Source organism: Triticum aestivum, chromosome 2B (assembly GCF_018294505.1).
Source record: "Triticum aestivum cultivar Chinese Spring chromosome 2B, IWGSC CS RefSeq v2.1, whole genome shotgun sequence".
Classification (NCBI taxonomy): Eukaryota; Viridiplantae; Streptophyta; class Magnoliopsida; order Poales; family Poaceae; genus Triticum; species Triticum aestivum.
This window is the reverse complement of record NC_057798.1, coordinates 772,021,150-772,037,353: the sequence shown is the minus strand read 5'-3', so window position 1 is coordinate 772,037,353 and position 16,204 is coordinate 772,021,150. Positions and strand designations below refer to the sequence as shown.

General features: G+C 44.9%; 1 pseudogene; it reads left to right on the top strand.

Moving 5' to 3' along the window:
- Nucleotides 1-1,467: 1,467 nt before the first annotated feature.
- On the top strand, nt 1,468-5,983 carry LOC123039615 (probable carboxylesterase Os04g0669600; annotated as a pseudogene).
- The last annotated feature ends 10,221 nt before the right edge of the window (nt 5,984-16,204 follow it).

Sequence of the window (16,204 nt, the reverse complement as noted above, 5' to 3'; positions counted from 1 at the left end):
CAGAGACCATGGTTTCATACACAAGTTCGGACACATTTTTGTCTGCCTGATGCAAATATGGTAGGGCAGCATGATAGAAGTACTTGACTAAGGCAAATTTCACCATCACCTTTGTCAGCGACGAAGAAAATGGCAAAACGCAACCTGGCAACAGCAGCGACTCCCGGCCGGCACCGTTTGTCGTCACTCCCGCCGGCAGAGAATGGTTCTAGAGCCCCATGGCAATGGGATAGGATGAGGGTATATTCGGGTCGCGCGGGCACTAGTAGAAAACATGGCATACGTTCGGGCCAGATAAGCCCATTAGTCCTGGCTCAGTCATGAACCGGGACCCATGGGGGCATTAGTCTCAAACCGGGACTAAAGGACACATTTTCAAACTCTACCCCCCCCCCCCCTCAAATCGCCTTTTCAGTTTTGTAAAAAGCAAAAAAAAATGGTAAAAACTTCAAAAATTAAAATACTTCAAGATGTAGTTATGTTACTACATCTACTAGTTAGAAAAATTAAAAAACTTAAATTTAGACATGTTTTGCAAAAAAATATTATGAAAATGTAAAACAGTCATATCTTTTACATACGATGCCGAAAAAACACATAATATATCAAAAAGATCAGCATGAAAATTCACATCCGATTTTGACTGCCTACGGCCTGTTTGCAATTTTTTAGAATCCTTAAATTCTAAAAGGAAAAAAAGTTATGCTCAAATTTCTTTTTTTTGAATTTTCGTTAAATCTGGTCAAACTACTTATTCAAGAAGTATTAGTGTTACTACATAATTATTCAAGAATATTAGTGTTACTAAATAATTATTTCAGTTTTTTTGAATTTTTGTCAAATCTAGTCAAACTGTGCTCAAACTATAGTCAAAATAAGGTCAAACTTATTATTCAAGAAATATTAGTGTTACTAAATAATTATTCAACAATATTAGTGTTACTAAATAATTATTTCAGTTTTTTTAATGTTGGTCAAATCTGGACAAACTATGGTCAAAATATGGTCAAATTTATTATTCAAGAAATATTAGTGTTACTAAATAATTACTGTTTTTTAGAATAATAATTTCAAACTCAAACAGTGAAACGTGTGACTTCATGCTCATGCTAAACTCCTAAGGGTTAATAGGATTGACATCCTACTATTGTCAGGAAAACAACAAGTGTAGACTTGGAAACGAGGTGGAATAGAATCCGGAGGTTAAGTGTGCTCAGGCTGGAGTAGTGAGAGGATGGGTGACCGGCCGGGAAGTTAGATGATTTGAAATGATGAGGGGTGATTAGAAATTAGAGGTTAAATTGAGCAGTGATAAGGAAGGTGAGGGGTGATTAGAGATTAAGTTGTAAAATAATTCAGATATTTGAAAATCCTGAAAAAAAATAAAAAAAATTCAAAAAAATCGTAAAAATACCTTTAGTTCCAGTTCGTGGAGCTCCAGACAGCGGCCACACTGCCGCCATCGTCATGCAGAGCCCGCGCCTCCTATGCCCACACTATTTTCCCTCGCCGCATCCTTCACCGACAAAAACCACCGGTTATGGGCACCCCCCGCTCTCCGCCTGTCCTTCCCCACCGCCGCCATCGCCTGCTACAGTACATGCATCCTGTGCCCATCGCGCGTCCTGATTCCAGGGGAAAATACACCTGCGATTTTATTCAGTTGCTGGATTGATTTGCAGTGTTGCTGCTGGAGGTGGTGTGGCGATCAATGCTTGGTTCGGCATCCCAGAGGTGCCCATAACCGCCGTAATTTCCTGCTCAATTAACCCCAGAAACAATTGCTTGTTGTTGTTCCGTTTGTTACATACATAGACTGTAGGTACGCACGTTTTTGTCTTTACTACTCAATATATTTGTTGCTACAATTTACCACTAAAAATTGCATAACACTATTTTGTTACTTTAGAATAAAGATGAGATTGTTCTCTTGAATAAATTTAAACTGTAGAGTAAGTTCTTGAGTACTTTGTATTAAAAGACAGTCCCACCAAGCTTACCATTTTAGAATCCTCATGACAATCCGAGGACAATCAGTGTACAAGTTACAGAAGCAGAGTACCTGGAGTCTGGATATACTTAACTGAGTGAATTGTTGTTCTAATGTTCTACTTCTTTTGTATCCTTGAATTGGACCAGAAAACCAGATGAAGAACAGATAAACTGTCCCAAGAAGGGACGCCCCGCCCCCGAGTTGCTCCCGGGGCGACTCCGGGCAGCAACCATAGCACCGCCACCCCTTGCTCCTCGCCTCGGCCTTCCTTTCGTCGTCGTCGCCGGTGGCGTCGCCGACCAAAGGCCGTGTGGCGCAGGCGGCGTCGGGGCGTCTCCTCCAGTGTGCAGGTGGCCGGCGTCGCAGGACGCCGCCTCGTGTCCGTCAGCGTCGAGTGGTGACCCTCTTCTGCTCTAGCTCCCCCCCCCTCCTCGACGTCATGGTGGCCCGCCGGAGTGCCCCCCTCTCCCTCCTCCCCCCTCCAGGATAGCTTGTGGGGCTCCTCGGAGTCGGGTTGCTCTCACGGCGGCTCTAGGTGTCTCTGCCCAGATCTGGTTGGTGGCGGCAGTTGGTGGCGGCGGGGACGGCTGGCGGCACTGCTAAGGTGGTGGTGTTGCCGCTGGTGGTTGTGCTGCTCCGGTGGGGTGGTGGGGCTTCCGGTGGTGTTAGGCCAGGGCGTGGAGGCGCATGATATGTGGTTGTGGTTAGCGCACCGGCGTGTCTGGCGGCTCCGACACTTGGAGCTTGCCGAGTGACGCGGGTAGGCAGCGGCCGGGCGTGGCCGTGGGCGGTGGCGCGGGGAGGTCCGGTGCATGGTGGTGGCCTCCCGGTGTCGTGGCGGCTTCATGGTGTCTTGATGGCGCCCGGCTTCTCTGGCGTCGGCTCGTCTGCGATCGGACTATTTCGACCTTCGCCACATCTCCTCATCGTCTGGGCACTACTTCCATCAAAGGGATGGCATTCTCCCAGCCGCGGTCCATCGCTCGCCCCGCGCCCTGTGCGGCAGGACCGAGCTCGTCTCGTGCCCGGTGCAGCAAGACTGGCCTCGTCCTCCTCACGGTGCTGCAGGACCAAACTCGTCTTGTGCTCGGGGCTACAGGCCTGCTCTGGCCGGCCTATTTGGTCTCGATGCTGGGGGTCGTCCAGCGGTGTGAAAGGTGGGACATTTCCTATCGTCTCTTCGGTTGGGGTAGCGGCGAGTCTCGGGTGAGGCGGTGTCAAGGTCTTTGATGTCGGGGCGGCGGCCCTTGTGGGGGTATCGCGGTGCTCTTGGGCAGAGCCGGTGGCTTGGTGTTGTCCAATGGCCATGGCCGTGTGGGCGGCGTGGTAGCCGGGGTGCGGCGTTCGGCGGTAGTGAGTGTTGGCCGGGGTGAAAACCTGTTCTATCTTCGGACAGAACGGCGGGTGAAGATTGTTCCCTTCTTGAAGGCGTCGTCGTGACGCTCATTGCCCGTCATTCGGCTCCAGGAGAAACTCTGATCCTCGGATCGGGCGGTGCCGGCACTCCAGTGTCGTTCCCTTTCTGAAGGCGCCGCCTTGAAGCCCATGGTTTGTTGTATGTGACTTCATCTCCTCCCATGGTAGTGCTAGGGGTGGTGTTGCTGCGCTCAACGGCTATGTATCCTATCTTGGGTGTGTGCGTGTGTTGTGGTGGCGTGCGTTCGTAATGGGGGATTGATGATCGGTGATTTATACATAAAGCGGGGCGAAAGCCTTTTTCTGTAAACTGTCCCAAATCTCTAAGCATTTACAAGCTAATACCTCATTTCCTATTCTTTTTACCCCGTTTGCTATTACACCATTAATTATGATTTACTTTGCTCATTTTATACCCACTTTGTTTCTTAGACGACTGCTAGAGATGAGGAAGGAGTCCTTAAAGCCGTTGAGCATGGGCACGAAATGTTAGACAGAGAAGTTGCACTGGGTCGAGCCCTACACACATTTTTGTCTGTGGATTAAGCCAAGGAATTAGAATATTGAAAGCTTGGACCTGGGCCAGTAGCTGGCTGGCTCATTAAGCTCGTTTCTGGCCTGGTAAGGAGGGAAGGAAGTCGCTCCGGTCTTTTTATTCGCTCCACATAACGTTTTCTTTCACTTCACGGTGACAGCTCGCCATAAATAACTCGAACTCCAACTTTTCCAATTTCTGTGATCCACGAAACACCAGCTCCCAGATTTTGTACTGAAAGAATTTCTTATTTAACACTATCTTAAATGTTGTTTCCCTATTTGACACCAAGAAACTTTTTTTTCCGTATCTAACATTGAATTTAATATTTTCTTTGCCCTTTATGACACTTTCATCCGTTTTGAGACGTAACGGTGTTAAATGACACCTGAAAAGACCATTTTACCCCTTATATGGTATGTGACCAAAGTTTGTGTATGGAGCTCATGTGGCGGCGACTCGCACATTCGGTGTACTGGCAGGACACATATCTTGTGTAGCTCGCACCGGGGTGTGCAGCCGGTGATAGACGGCTAGCGGAGCTGTGGAACAATGACGTGCGGGGCCAAAGATGTTAGAGGCACGCGACGGCTGGGAGAAAAAGTGTTTGGCAACCGAGAGGGCGCGAGATGGCCAGCAGTCACCGGCGTTGTATGCGACTTGTGTTCCGCGGTCGGAGAAATCGGCTCATCCGGGCCGGTTGGATGCAAGCTCTAGACAAAGGCTAACGGGGCCGTGGTCCGGCACAGTGGAAGGGCATGGCGGGCATCCTTGGTCGCACGTCCTGCGTCGCCACCATGGCAACCTGAGCATGCATCACACACGTCCTCGCCACAACAGCAAGGCAGCACCCGTCGCAGCCGTGCTGACTGGGCGTGTGGCTGTGTCGCACAAAAGGAAGGCCCAGGCTAGGAGGCTTCGCTGTCCCAGATCGATTCCTCCTGGATAGAGCACTAGTACATGCCGTACACAAGAGCTAACAGGACTACTTGATTGATTTTCTTTTAAAGTTGAAGTTGACTTACGCACCTAGCAACCGACCCGGCTGGATAAACACATGCAGCTAGCTAGTCAGCTACGTAGCATACAACAAACAAGCTGGCTGGACATGTCTTCTTTTCCATTATTAGCATCTAATAAAATTTTGGTCACATACCATATAAAGGGCAAAAAGATCTTTTCAGATGTCGTTTAACATCGTTAAGTCTCAAAATGGGCGAAAGTGTTATAAAGGGCATAAAATTTAGACTCAGTGTTACATAAGGAAAAAAAATGTTTTTCGGTGTCAAACAAGGAAAGAAAATTGAAGACAGTGTTAAAAAGGAATTCTCTCTTTTGTATTACAACCCGTCTAAGATCCAGGAGCTAGCTTCCTGGAGGCAGGTCGTTCAGGGCAGCTCCGCTAGCGCATTCAAAGAAGCTGGAAGCTGGGCATTTGCCGAACAGCCCCTTACTGACAGAATTTTGATTTCCATTCGCCTTTCACAGGTGCTCTAACAATAGCAAGTGTTCTGCTCTACCCAAAGAATATAGGTGGGTGTGTTGTTTTCAATGGGGTGAAATCTGATGCCAGAAAGGTAACAACGGCCCAGCAACCATGGTTAAACTAAATATATTTCGTAGCTGAATCCTCTTCAAATTTGCTGTTTTTAATCTCAACTTGAATTCTTGAAAGCCTGCACATGCCCGTATTATGGTTCCATAAGATGGCAGATCGACGGGGCGGTACTGTTTGAAGCCGGGCACGCCGGGTGTGCATTTCTCCAAGAGCTTGGCATGACCTGCGAATTCAAGGTGGTACACGAACAGATGAATTTCAACATTGGAGCTTTGATTTTTAAGCTTTGCTAACATATTGTTCTTCGTTGCTTTTTTCCTTGAACATGTATGCTGTCAGACTTGCCCAACTCTTGGTCACTCACTTGTGGATGAAGAGCTCCAGTATCTTTGACGATGGATATTTGACCTTCTAGGGGTGTCTCAAGTAGCTGAAGCTGCAACACCATCGTCGTCGTCTTGACCACAAAGATTTCCACTAGGTACTCCTCAGTTTCCCATGCCACATGATCCATTGAAATATTTATCATACTGCTAGATGACTAGCTGTCTGGCATCTCAGTTCGTGTGAGACTGACAAGAGGCCTCGAGGCCCGCATGGCTTTGGCTTATCCATGATTAATGTTTTTTTGTAATCGTACAAACAGATTTAGCCCGAATTTTTACAGTTACATTTTTTGTAGTTAAAAGAATTGACTGATTTTTTTGGGGTTTATTTTTCTTTTTCCGACAGGCTTTAGCCTTTTCTCCAGTTCGTAACAACCAGCGACACGAGTGACCTCGATTCATTTTTTAATCTTTTTTCCAGTAAAAAATGATCAATGCAAAATGGATCTACAAGTCTACCGTACCAAACTCAGAACGACGGTGGAGGAGTCATACTATACTACAGTACTTTTTGTTTTCCAAATAAACTCTCACTCTATTTGCTTCCGTAACTTCATAACACGATTTTTTTGGCAAGGAAAGATTTTGTTTTCCAAAAGAAAAAACTAGGCAAGTTCAATCGAGTCCATCGGAGTTTCGTAGCCGTGGCCATACCCCACTCGCCGGTGTCACAGAGAATGTCGTGCTTGTATTATCCACCACACAACCACCTAGGCAATAGCTAGATAGCACATGTGAACAGAGTGATCACCCGTCACCAACACAACCAAAATCTTACACCTACGGATGGTAGTTAAAGTGTACTACGGACCCCCCATCCCCCAACATACACACAGTTTTCACTGTGTGGGCCCCCTTCCCCTTTCTTTCCATTTATATCTTTTTCACCTCATCTTGTAACTTCAATTCGGCAGATTTTGTCTGTTGGTGCAGGAAAGTACCTAACGGAACACAACTACCATTATACCTATCGGCTGATAATTTCGCGCCTACGAATGGTGTCGTCGCTGTTTTCTCATGCTATGTACACACGTGCAAAAGCATTTCCATTGGCTCACGGAGCCCTCTCCACCAACTGCATGCCTCCAGCAGAGTGGAATTTAAACCTGATTAGGCCTGTGCGACATCTTGTGTTTCATGGATCATGCGTTTTTCTACATGCATTTGTCACTGCACCACAACATTGTATGGATATCATTTCTTATCTCTTGAGGCACCTTAGTATTCACAACTCTTAAATGACCCCCAAAATTTTTACAGTTAATTTTTTTGTAGTTAAGATAATTGACTTATTTTGGGGGTTTTTTTTCTTTTTACGACGGGCTTTAACCTTTTCTCCAGTTCGTAACGACCAGCGACACAAGTGACCCCAATTCATTTTTTTTAATCTTTTTTCCTGTAAAAAATGATCGATGCAAAATGGATCTACAAGTCTACCGTACCAACTCAGAATGATAGTGGAGGAGTCATACTTTACTACAGTACTTTTTGTTTTGCTAATAAACTCTCACTCTATTTGCTTCCGTAATTTCATAACATGATTTTTTTGAGCAAGGAAAGTTTTTGTTTTTCAAAAGAAAAAAACTAGGCAAGTTCAATCGAGTCCATCGGAGTTTCGTAGCCGTGGCCATACCCCACTCGCCGGTGTCACAGAGAATGTCGTGCTTGTATTATCCACCACACAACCACCTAGGCAATAGCTAGATAGCACATGTGAACAGAGTGATCACCCGTCACCAACACAACCAAAATCTTACACCTACGGATGGTAGTTAAAGTGTACTACGGACCCCCCATCCCCCAACATACACACAGTTTTCATTGTGTGGGCCCCCTTCCCCTTTCTTTCCATTTATATCTTTTTCACCTCATCTTGTAACTTCAATTCGGCAGATTTTGTCTGTTGGTGCAGGAAAGTACCTAACGGAACACAACTACCATTATACCTATCGGCTGATAATTTCGCGCCTACGAATGGTGTCGTCGCTGTTTTCTCATGCTATGTACACACGTGCAAAAGCATTTCCATTGGCTCACGGAGCCCTCTCCACCAACTGCATGCCTCCAGCAGAGTGGAATTTAAACCTGATTAGGCCTGTGCGACATCTTGTGTTTCATGGATCATGCGTTTTTCTACATGCATTTGTCACTGCACCACAACATTGTATGGATATCATTTCTTATCTCTTGAGGCACCTTAGTATTCACAACTCTTAAATGACCCCCAAAATTTTTACAGTTAATTTTTTTGTAGTTAAGATAATTGACTTATTTTGGGGTTTTTTTTTCTTTTTACGACGGGCTTTAACCTTTTCTCCAGTTCGTAACGACCAGCGACACAAGTGACCCCAATTCATTTTTTTTAATCTTTTTTCCTGTAAAAAATGATCGATGCAAAATGGATCTACAAGTCTACCGTACCAACTCAGAATGATAGTGGAGGAGTCATACTTTACTACAGTACTTTTTGTTTTGCTAATAAACTCTCACTCTATTTGCTTCCGTAATTTCATAACATGATTTTTTTGAGCAAGGAAAGTTTTTGTTTTTCAAAAGAAAAAAACTAGGCAAGTTCAATTGAGTCCATCGGAGTTTCGTAGCCGTGGCCATACCCCACTCGTCGGTGTCACAGAGAATGCCGTGCTTCTATCATCCACCACACAGCCACCTAGGCAATAGATAGCACATGTGAACAGAGTGATCACCCGTCACCAACACAACCAGAATCTTACACCTATGGATGGTACTTAAAGTGTATTACGGACCCCCACCCCAACATACACACACTTCCCCTAGTTTCACAGTGTGGGCCCCCTTCCCCTTTCTTTCCATTTAAATCTTTTTCATCTCATCTTGTAACTTACAACTCGGCAGATTTTGTCTGTTGGTCCAGGAAAGCACTTAACAGAACACAACTACCACTATACCTATCGGTTGATAACTTCGCGCCTATGAATGGTCCGGTCACTGTTTTCTCATGCTATGTACACACGCGCAAAATCATTTTCATTGGCTCACGGAGCCCTCCCCACCAATTGCATGTCTCCAGCCAAGTGGAATTGAAACCTAATTAGGCCTGTGCGACATCTTGTGTTTCATGGATCATGCATTTTTCTACATGCATTTCTCACTACACCACAACGTTGTACGGATATCATTTCTGTCTCTTGAGGGACCTTAGTATATATTCACAACTCTTAAATGACCCCCAAAAGATCATTTTTGTGATGAAGGAAATGCAAGTTAACACTTCTAGCTTGACATCCCTATACTATATATATGGATGCTTTCATGAACTTGCTTTGATAACAAAATTACATGTAGAACGAGAGTGATAATTCTCATGGAGGTGTATTATGCTAGGATTACATTTCTTCTAGTCCCCAATCAATACATTTGTGAGCTCTGAAATACTGGAGGAAAACAAATAAACGAGAAGATATTTCACTCCTTTAATTTCTTGATTTTTGTGCGATGAAATCTTCTTCACGTGTTGTTCCTGCAAGGTCTTTCCAATACAACATCACAAATACACTTAACAAAATGATGGTATGCCTTCCTAAACGGAGGACCATGCTGTGGTCTGGCTCGGCTCTGGCCCAGCTAACATTCCTAGTTTATGTAGGGAGGAACTCCCTTGCTCTTGAGTACTATACTCCTTTTATCCCCGCAAAAGAAAGTGATGAAGATAGTTACAATGGAGACCAGGACCATCACGTTCTCTGAATTTGTATAAGTATTTTAGTGCTCGTGAGACGCAAGATTTTTTTTTTCTACCAGACACTCTTGCATGCAGTCAAATCTCGCCCAGAGGGTCTTGATGCTCCGCCTCCTGTTTCTTGTTGTAATAGGATAGTCATATGAATGAAGAAATTGAGTCATCGCAAAATGGCACACGAGTGTTTATAGTAAGCTAGAATGGTTCCATTGACAAATTTGGACACAGCACTGTTTGAGCGATGCAAAATATTTTTGGGACTCCATAGGTTATCCCATTGTCAGTGACAAATAAAAAGTGATGGAATCACCCTCCTTCGCCGTCACTCACGCAAGCATCCACATGGTCAGATAGTTCTTAGAACCGACCAGTCTATATTTGTAGTGCGTAAGGCTGGCCTTTTGTACATTATTTCCTAGACATATACGTCCATGGCTGCAGAGTTGCAGGTGTGGGTTATGCTTCTGAAGCCTGGTCAGATTCCTCTACCAACTGGCACAAAAAATATTAATATTTTTCAATGGGAAACGAGCAAGCGTTCTGAAACACGGGAAGCGTCATGCTAATTGCACTTGAATATCATACTTTTCCTTGTATTGCACGTCGCACTCATGCAAACAATAAAAATGTGGGTCATATTTGCAGCTCTACCATAACCACTAGAAGTCCACACCGCATGCAAATTTGTCCACCCTAGTTTCATGGTTCTACCAATGTCTACAATCACACATGCATGGTTAACAAAAAATTCTAATTAAAATATGAGAACCATTGCCCACCCCCCCCCCCCCCCCCCCAATACGCACACCCACCCTGCCGTTTTCGTAAGAAGATTCCATAATGGACTATTGATTTCACATGCTAGAATGAGGAGCATCCCCCCCTCTCTCTCTCCTCTCTCTCTCTCTCTCACACACACACACACAAACACGCACACACACGCGCGCGCGCACACACACACATGAGAAACTTGGATCCTGCTTGGTTTGGTGCCAAATTTTGGCATCCCTAAAAAATGAAGTTGATTCCATTTTTGGTAATCCGTCTACCCAAGTTTGATCTTTGACAAATATTGTCTTGACAATTTTTGGTTCTAGACCAAGTAGCTCCTTGCAGCCATCCATCATTTTTGTGAGGAAAGTCATTAATCTTTGTCTGTAAATTTTTAAATGGAATCATCACTACTAGGAAAAGGGCTATAGATGATATGGACACTAATAACGCACCAGACATGTGGTGCGCCATTAGTATATACTAATGGCGCATCGTGTGTTGGTGCGCCATTAGTGTCCAAATACTAATGGCGCACCACATTCACGGTGCGCCATTAGTAACAATTTTTTTTATTTTTTTTTCAAAATTAGTAATGGCGCACCAGGGGATAGTGCGTCATTACTAGTTAAACTAGTAATGGCGCATCACATCCACAGTGCGTCACTAGTAATTTTTTTCAAGCTTTTTTTTTTCAAAGTTAGTAATGGCGCACCGTGGGTGTGGTGCGCCATTACTAGTTAAAACTAAAAATGGCGCACCACACTCATGGTGCGCCATTAGTAACAAGTTTATTTTTATTTATTTTTTCAAAATTAGTAATGGCGCACCAGGGGATAGTGCGTCATTACTAGTTAAACTAGTAATGGGGCATCACATCCACAGTGCGTCACTAGTAGTTTTTTTCAAACTTTTTTTTTTCAAAGTTAGTAATGGCGCACCGTGGGTGTGGTGCGTCATTACTAGTTAAAACTAGGAATGGTAACTAGTAATGGCGCACCACACTCACGGTGTAATCACGCACCCACGGTGCGTCATTACTAATTTTGACCCAAAATTCCCCCGAATGCACCCCAGTGGATCGCCTTTTCAGTTTTAAAAAAATAAAAAAAATTATGGAAATGTCAAAAAAAATAAAAGAAAATAAGTTTCCCATGTGATATGTGGTCTAGTTGTTGGGAAAATTTGCAAATATGAGTTTCGACTTTATTTGCAAAATCTCTCGAGAATTTGTAAAATGGGCATAACTTTTGCATACTAACTCGGATGAAAAAGTTTTTTATATGAAAAATCATCTACTCGAAAAGTTACATCCAAATCTAACTGGGGGAACCCCGTTAAACATTTTCAAAATGCTCAAAAACCTAACAGAAAAAAAGTTACGGGGCTTTTAAGATCTGGAGGCAAAAAAATTCAAACTTACTAGTGGCGCACCGTTTGCTATGTGCGCCACTAGTAACAAAAAAAATTAGTTTCGAATTTTTTTTCGGGATTTTTTTTCAAAATATGATACGTAATATGAACGGAAGTTTGAAATAATTTTTCAAAATTTCATCACACTCATGAACATGAACAAAGTCCTAAACATCAACAAGGTTTAATAGGATTGATATGCTAGATATATCAACAAGTGCGTGTGAAGTGAGTTGGTGCTGGGGGATAGAACTCTAAAGTTAAGCATGCTTGGGCTGGAGTAATGTGAGGATGGGTGACCTTTTGGAAAGTTTGACCACGGAGTGTGATTTGCCCTGAGATTAAGCATGGTGTGATCGCTCGAAGCATACACGTCATCACTTTTTAGTGTGCCGGCGCGCCTGAGTTACTGTTTCTCGTCTCAATCAGCGATTGGGCAAGGGCATGCTATTTTTAATTGGTCCACCTGGCGACTCTAGATAGGCTCGTTTTCTTCGTAGCTAAGAAAGAGAGAGAAACGACGGTCCCTATCCTCAGATTCAGCCACCTCCTTCCCATCCCTCTCACCTGCTCGCCTCTAGGCTCGTCGCCTCCATGCCACGCGCGCCTCGTCCTCTCCCAGCTACTCCTGGTCTCCGGTCTCAACGCTGCGGCTGGATACGGGGATTTCTCCGCGTCCTCATGCCCCTTCCACGACGGCTACTATGGAGAGCACCACCACCATTACCGCGACGAGATCCAGCGGCTGCTACCGGAGGAATTGGCCAAGGAGGCAGATCGCTCGGCGTCGGTTCCATCGATCTTCAAGGTTAGATCTTTTCTTGCGCTTCTCCTGTTTGATAGAATGTTTGTGGACTGAAGTGTTGCTTGTTTTGGTTTCCTTGTCTGGCAGGTGCTTTGCTCGATCGCTTGGCCTCGGTTTTGTCGATCGGCAAGGTGAGATGTGCTCTCATGGCTTTACTTCGTTGATTCTTTCTATATTGTAAAAAGTTGCACTCTTGTTTGTTCCTGGTTCCCTTGCTGGTTCGCTTCCTCCTTGCTTGTTGGAGGAGGTGTTTGTGCGTTTTGGTTGTGCACATGCTCGTGTGGTGTCATCAGTTTTCAGTGCGCTGCAGTCCCTGCTTAGTTTGGTTCTTTGGTGTCACCTGTGCACGTGTGGGTCTATCCAATGATTTCTGTAAACCACCAGCCAATGGTTGCTGCTCGCTGATTGTAGGCATGGTGACTATTTTGGTTGGTGCTTTTGGGAGGATGTATGCAGTGGGTGGTGCTTGTTGCTTTGTGATGATGGTCGTCTACTAATGTTTAATCTTTGTGTTTCGTAAAGCAACTATACCACCTGCTCATTGTTTTATATGGATGATGTTCTCTATGGGTTATTTGCTTGTTGTTTTTATGCACTTCTCTTGTTTCATTTTTTCTCCTTTATGGTCCACTGATTCCATCTATAACATGCTGCTAGGTTCTTTGCTTGACTAGATTGTAGGTTGCCTTGTGTGCTCTCGTTTCCTTGCTGCTCTGTTTGCCGAGGTTTGCCCTTGCTCTCCTAAATCCCCTATTACTCACAAATTTTCATGTTCAGTACGTGTTTCAGTTTCATTTCTTGATTTATTTCCCTGCTCGCATTTATATCATCTATCTCACTTCAGTTTCACCTTCTTTGACTGCTACACTGAACACATGTATATCACACTGACGTACATAAGATTCACGTATTTAAATATGCGTGGTCTGGTTATGTGTATCACATGTATTTTACTATTTGAGTTTCACATTTGATTCCTTTCATTTTCAGTGTGATATAGAAATGATTGGGGCCTTCCAATTTGGTGCTGAAATGTGAGCAGCCACTTCAATTTAGTGTTATTCGGCACTGAGATGCAATGTAACCAATTACAGAGCTATAATTCATGGTAGACGAAAATCGCAGAATGGCGCATGTTGTGATTAATCAACTCATGGGCTTTCTAACGATGTATTATTGGGTCATTTGTGTAGGGTTTAACATGCCCATGGGAGTCAATCAGATCATGTGGCTTCCTTCTTGTTGACCTCACCACATTTGATGGATGTCCAGGAGTGGTTCCGGCTAGATGAATAATTTATTCATCCATTGTTCTTGCTCTTATTTTTTCTTATGGTGTTGCTAAGCGTCCTCATAATTAATCACAGTTACATGTAAATATGGTGTGCCATCCTTTTAAGTTTATCCTCTTTTTTTTCCTGAAAACTGTAGGGCAATTATAACACCGTCTTTTGTATTAATTGTGTGCTTATCCTACTATGTAGGTATAGAAGTTACATATTTCAGATTCGCGCATGCTAGTTGCGCAGGTAAGTTTTGCCTTACAAGTAACATGCTTTCTAGAATCTTTCTTCCTTTTTGTCAGTTATTTTGCACTCTGTCTCACTAGAATCTTGCTTCCTTTTTGTCAGTTGTTTTGCACTCTGTCTCAATAGAATCTTGCTTCCTTTTTGTAATGACTACATATTCTGCTTATCTACCAATCCATGCATATTTCACACCTTCTTTTCTTTCATTGCACTACTAGGAAAAGGGCTATAGACAGGACTGATTCTAATGGCGCACCAGGTAAGTAGTGCGCCACTACTATATACTAATGGCGCACGGGTTGCTCGTGCGCCATTAATGTGGAAGACACTAATGGCGCACCGTGCTCACGGTGCGCCACTACTATTGAATTTTTTTTCCCATTTTTCCATACAAACTAATAGCGCAGGGATGGCAAAGTGCGCCATTACTAGTTAAAACTAGTAATGGCGCACGACCGAGACAGTGCGCCATTAGTATATAATTTTTTTTTACTTTTTTGTAAACCTACTAATGGCGCACTATGCCAAAGCCCAGTCGTGTTTATACCCGAAGCCAAATCCAAGACCGCGGGCGCAAACGTCACCGCGAAAAATGAGCCATGGGTACTGGCTTCTCAAGTGGACCGATGCTTCTTCATTACTGACCCGCCAAAGCCCAGTCATGTTGTCATGAGGAGAGGCAAAAGGAAGATCATCGGAATGGATGGAGTAGCCAATGAGCAAGACTTCGACAAGTACGGCGACCCGAAGATCGAACATGACGACGACGATGAAGTAGCAGCACATACCACAAGAAGAAGCAGGACCACCCTCCCTAAAGGACGTCCGTTCCACAGAAGAACTCCATTTGCGAAAAAGAAGGGCAAGAAGATCGTAGTCTTCATTTCTCGATTGTATTTCATGGGCACTTTTTGATATCATGAATATTTTTAAATGTCATGGGCACTTTTTGAATTCATGAGGACACTTGATCTCGATCCCCCTCCATCTTGATCTCGATCCCCCTCCATCTCGATCTCGATTCCCCCTCCATCTTGATCTCGATCCCCCTCCATCTCGATCTCGATTCCCCCTCCATCTCGATCTTGATTCCCCCTCCATCTCGATCTCGATCCCCGCACCCTCCCCCGCTCCACCGCCGCCGCTGATGATATTTTCAAGTAAGAAATTTGAACATATTTTTAAAAAAAATATTACTGTTTTTATAAAAAAATATTACTGTTATGATTTAAACAAGTTTGAACATATTTAAACACAAATAAATATAAAAAACAGTATTTAAAATGCATAAAAAAATATTGGGGAGCCTGGGAATCAAACCCAAACCTCCTGGTGTGTGTGCTGCGTGCTGACCAATCGGGCTAGTGGGTGGGTTCTGGTGTAGATAGGGTTAGGTTGTAGATATGGTTAGTGGGCTAGATTAAAACAAAATTCTAATGGCGCACCATGGTGTGGTGCGCCATTAGAATAGTCATACTTATGGCGCACGACTGGACGGTGCGCCGTTAGAACCCTCCCCCTAGCTATCCTCCCTCCCTTCGACCCTCTCTCCCTCGCCACCAGATCCACCCTCGCGCTGCCCCGACCCACGCCGCCGTCGCCCCCGCGCCTCCGTCTCCGTCGCCGCCCCCAGTCAGCCCCTGCCCTGCCCCCATCGCCGTCCTCTCCCAATCCACCCCCTCCCTCGCCTTCACCGCACCCACCCACCCCCTCCCTCGCCTTCCCAGCCCTCGAGCTCCACCGTGCGAGGCGACAGGCAAGGCGGCGGGCAGAATCTGCTTCAACGCTGGGCCGGCGAGCCGCGGAACCAGGGCGCGACGGCGCTCGACCCCTCCACCCCCTCCACCTCTTCTTCCTCGGGTCGCCGCTGTCTTCCTCAACTTCGGCCACCTCTGTTGCTACTAAGCTGTCGCAGGGCCTCCTTGCGTCTCCCCGGTGAGCTCCGCCTCCTCTCCCCTCTTCCTTCTCGCAAACACTCTATTTGTCCAGCAAATCAGCGATAATCCTGTTGATTCCGGCTGTAGTATTTCAATCCAACAGTAGCGCCGAACGGCAGTGGCATCATTCTGTTTGAGTTGTT